Source organism: Mastomys coucha, unplaced genomic scaffold (genome assembly GCF_008632895.1).
Source record: "Mastomys coucha isolate ucsf_1 unplaced genomic scaffold, UCSF_Mcou_1 pScaffold12, whole genome shotgun sequence".
Classification (NCBI taxonomy): Eukaryota; Metazoa; Chordata; class Mammalia; order Rodentia; family Muridae; genus Mastomys; species Mastomys coucha.
In genome coordinates, this window is record NW_022196894.1 from 47,640,398 (window position 1) to 47,645,397 (window position 5,000).

At 42.2% G+C, this 5,000-nt stretch overlaps 1 long non-coding RNA gene across 1 annotated transcript in view; it reads left to right on the forward strand.

The window, feature by feature from the left end:
- Positions 1-4,793, forward strand: part of LOC116086444 — a 23,165-nt gene extending 18,372 nt beyond the window's left edge. The window contains exons 3-4 of the long non-coding RNA XR_004116928.1: positions 2,931-3,063; positions 3,893-4,793. This is a non-coding gene — a long non-coding RNA (uncharacterized LOC116086444). The remainder of the gene's footprint in view (positions 1-2,930; positions 3,064-3,892) is intronic.
- The last annotated feature ends 207 nt before the right edge of the window (positions 4,794-5,000 follow it).

The following is a 5,000-nucleotide window of genomic DNA, read 5'->3' on the forward strand; positions in this document are numbered from 1 at the left end:
ACAATAAAAGAACTTAAGCATCCCTGACCTCAAGTTGCACTACAAAGCAACAGTGATAAAAAAAATTGCATGGCATTGGTACAGTGACAGGCAGGTAGATCAATGGAATAGAATTGAAGACCCAGAAATAGACCATCAAAAATACAAAGAATTCAAGAAGTTAGGCTCCAAAGAACCAAATAACCCTATTAAAAATGGGGAACAGAGCTAAACAGAGAATTCTCAACTGAGGAAACTGGAAGGGCTGAGAAGCACCTAAAGAAATGTTCAACATCCTTAGTCATCAGGTATGGCTAAGATTCTCTGAGATTCCACCTCACACCAGTCAGAATGGCTAAGATAAAAAACTCAGGTGACAGTAGATGCTGGTTAGGATATGGAGAAAAAGAAACACTCCTCCATTGTTGGTGGGATTGCAAGCTGGTAAATCCACTCTGGAAATTAGTCTGGGAGTTCCTCAGAAAATTGCACATAGTATTACCTGAGGACCCAGCTATATCACTCCTGGGCATATACCCAAATGATTCTTCAACATATAACAAGGACGCATGCTCCACTATGTTCATAGCAGCCTTATTTCTGATAGCCAGAAGCTGGAAAGAACACAGAAGTCCCTCAATAGAGGAATGGATACGGAAAATATGGTACATTTACACAATGGAATACTACTCAGCTATTAAAAACAATGACTTCATGAAATTTGTAGGCAAATGGATGAAATTAGAAAATATCATCCTGAGTGAGGCAACCCAATCGCAAAAGAACACACATGGTATGCTCACTGATAAGTGGATATTAGCCCAGAAACTCAGATTACCCAAGATACAATTCACAGACCACATGAAGCTCAAGGAAGACCAAAGTGTGAACACTTCAGTCCTTCTTAGAAGGGGGAACAAAATACCCATGGGAGGAGATACAGAGAAAGTGTGAAAAGGAGATTGAAGGAAAGGCCATCCAGAGACTGCCGCACCTGGGAGTACATATCATATACAGTCGCCAAACCCAGACACTATTGTGGATGCTGGGAAGTGCTTGCAGACAGAAGCCCGATATGACTGCCTCTTGAGAGGCTTTGTCAAAGCCTGACAAATACAGAGGCAGATGCTTGCAGCCATCTATTGGACTGAGCTCAGCATCCCCAATGGCAGAGTTGGAGAAGGGACTAAAGGAACTGATGGGTTTGCAGTCCCTTTGGGGGAGCAACAGTGTCAACTGGCCAGACACCCCGAGCTCCCAGGGACTGGACTACCAACCAAAGAGTACATACACATGGAGGGATCCATGGCTCTGGCTCCATATGTGGCAGAGGATGGCCTTGTTGGACATCAGTGGGAGGAACAGCCCTTGAACCTGAGGGTGCTTGATGCCTCAATGTAGGGGAATGTCAGAGTGGGAAGACTTGAGTGGGTGGGTGGATAAGGAAACACCCTCATAGAGGCAGGGGGCAGGGGAATGGGATAAGGGCTTCCCAAAGGGGAGACCTGGAAAGGGGAAAACATTTGAAATGTAAATAAAGAAAATATTCAAGAAAAAAAAAAGAAAAAATAATAAAGTGTGGTCCACCTACTTCAATCTCCTAACTAGCTAAAATTAAAGATGTGTGTTACTATGTCCACCTAGATATTTTTTTGAACCTTAATGTAGCTGCCTGCAGCTACACATACGAATGGGTTTTCTGGAATGGGAGGCAGGGCCTGAAAAATTAAGGGTACCAGAAATGCGGGAAGGGGTTTGAAATAATTAGACCGACACATGGTGTGTTTTCAGTCCGCCATCATTATTGAATTCTCTTTGTTACAAGCCAACAGGTAGATAAAGCAAAACCCCTCCCCCAAGTCTGTCAGCAACTTGGCCCAATCAGCAGCTTCATCTTCAGTCTCTGGAGGCAGGACTTCTGGTGTAACAGGCACTTGTAGAGAGGTGTGGCTATTAGCAGGAGGTCAGAGAGAGACATGGCCATATGTGGCAAGGTGGGATCTGACACAATCAGCCTTCAGCTGTAGGAGGGTCACACCTTAATACTGATATATCTCCCTCATGAAAAGTTGAGATCAAGTAATAAGAGATATTATATAGCATACTGGAGTTGGAATCAAGAGTCCACTTCTAAAAGGTGTGAATGTGTCTTCAGTTCTACATCTGTTTACAGCAGTTATAACCAAGATGCCTTTGCCTCATGTACTCTACACAGGGAGCTCAAACCTCACCTCTGTTCACTAGCTGTGTGACCTTGGGGCAAATTGTTTAACATCTCTGTAGCTCAGGTTATAGGAAGCAAGAAAAGAAACATTAAAGTTTGCACAATGGTAAATTAAAATCTGCCACATAGGGCTTTGAGCAGTTAAATGAGATACAGCAAATGCTTAAAAGAGACCATATAGTCATTGATTAATATTATTAATTAATTAATATTATTATTATTAATGGAGAGTGTTACAAGGAGTATATATTCAAGACATTAGTTCTTTGTAGCTGTTGTAACCATCATTAATATTTCTTGCCATGGTATTCCTCAGGAAATGTTATATAGCTACTCCACTAACAGATTTATAGGTTTTTAAAAAGAAGGTGTAAATGTCTCTCAGTTTAGCTAACAATGTGCTTAGAGAAGCTGTGCATTAGCATATGAAGGTCTAACTTCTCCTACTGTGGTTTCAGTGTACAGTGGTTTCATGATTTTATTTAATAGTTTTATCATTTGGGGCCAGCCTTTACCTCCCCATTGACAATCACTGCTGTTCACCATTACAATCATAAGTTTTGTTGAATTTATCACAAAATGTTCTCTTGCCCTGAGTAGAAGGATGCCTCGCCCTACCCTCCAACCCCACAGCGTTGAGGCTGTAGACTTTAGGTATTCCCTGTGGTGATGACCCATGGCGCCATCTTGCTGCCACCCTGATTCTCTCTTGATAACTCTTCCGTAGGACTAAACTCTAGTGTGCAGGCACCATAGTCGTTTGCCTGTACGGGCTGAGTTCTCATCAGTAAATATTTCATGTACCTGATTACTCCACAGTGAGCAACAACGTGAAAACATAATCTTGGAGATGGCTACAGGTAGGCAGTGGGGGGGGGGCTTATTTTCATCTTTCCAGAAGGGGAAATGATTTATAACTGTCAGAAATCTGATAAGAAGTTGACAAGTATATGAAATTGGTTATATAAATTATAAAACATAAGTCATGATTCTATTTGCTTTGTGACAAGAAAAACTGAGTAATTTTTCATGAAGATATAAACTAAATACAAATGGCTACAATATGCAAGTGGCGGTTTGCACTCCCTTCCTGGAAGTATCATGTGTTCCCCTTGCTGATGGATGGGGGCAGAGTTAAACTCAGAGGAGGCAGGTTTGGGGTGGAACGAAATGTCCAGAGAGAAGCTGCGTAGAAACATCAAAGAGAGATTTCCCTTGTGTCCTAGATTGCTTGAAGCTGCTTCTGCTTGGAGTGCTACAAGAGAAGCTTCTAGAGGAGAGGCCAGAGAGAAAAATCTCTCTGTTATCCTTTTAAGCTGCAGACAGGGCTGAAAACTGATTGGTCTTCTCAAATGTGCAGCCCACAGGCCAATCGGCACAAAAGCTGAGGTGGTATCCCCGCATGACCAACGGTTCTAGGATACAGGTTACTTCTGAATGATAAAACTGCTTGAAACCATAAAATTCCCTTCTGGATAAATTTGATCACTGTAGCCCTGTATTTTCCTGTCAATTGAAGAAACAACGGCAGATGCCAGCACTAAGTTCTTCAGTTCTTACCTGTAGGGATATGGAATAGTCATCCTCCATTTGCCTTAAGAATGCCTCATTGGTACACTGTATTTTGTGTATATCCCACCATTTTTCAGATTTTCTACCTCTGTTCATCTCTATCATCCATTCTTTCAGGGTTAGAAGATCCAGCCTGTTCATCTCCGTCTCTGTACATTTTTAAGCCTAGAACACATTTTACTGAATCTGACTGAGCCTCCACCCTGACAATTTTGCCCATGAAGTGAGTCAGGGGCTCCACCAACCTGTCAGACTAGCAGTGGTCAGTGCTTTTCATTGGACCTTGAAGGCAGAAATTTTTCCGCCGGTGTCTCTGCCTCCACTAAGCCCTTCTGGGACAGCCAACAGAACAGCATTTGCAGGCAGTCTCTAGCAGCCTTCCCTATAGCTCTCTCTATGACTTCATTTCTTGTCGTTTGCATTTTGCATGTAAGCTATTATCATTAACATTTATTACTGACCAAAGGCCACCAACTTGGAGATGCTGTTATTGCCCTGGTCCCCCGTGGCTCATAGTGAGCCACAGATCAACAGTTCCTGCATCATTCAGGAGCTTGTTAGAAAGGTTGTATTCAGGCCAAGACCCACTGGATCAGAATGCGCTTGTTAGCAAGAAAGCCTAGAATGCTCCTACATACATGTGTATGGAGGCACTGCCATCTAGTCAGGCATGTCCCCAATTCCCTGAAAGGCCTCTTCCACCTTCTATGCTCTATTCCAAAGGACAGTGACTCCTATTGTTTTGCATGTGGTGAACATTTTCCTACAACTCAAACCTAGGCATGTGGCCAAACCAAATGTGAATTCACTTAGCGGGAATCATGGGACAGAATATTGGACATTGAGTTTTGTCGTTACTATATTTAACTCCTATTTCATAACCATTTTGCTTTCTCTGAGGAGGGTGGAGAATTATTTTAAAATGGTCCACTGCTCCATCCAATTTTATTTTAGTTACAGGGGCTACGTAGTTGAGATTAAAAAAAAAAATGTTTCTGCTAGAACATTTCTTTTCCTTTTTAAAGATTTATTTACTTTTTCATTTTATATATGGGTGCTTTATCTGCATGTACATATGTGTACCACATGTATGTAAGAGTCTGTGGAGTCCAGAAGAGCTTCAAATCCTTTGGAACTGGAATCACAGATAGTTGTGAGCCACCATATAAGCACCAGGAACCGAACCGCCTAGTCTTGACTACTGGGCTATCTTTCCAGATTCCCA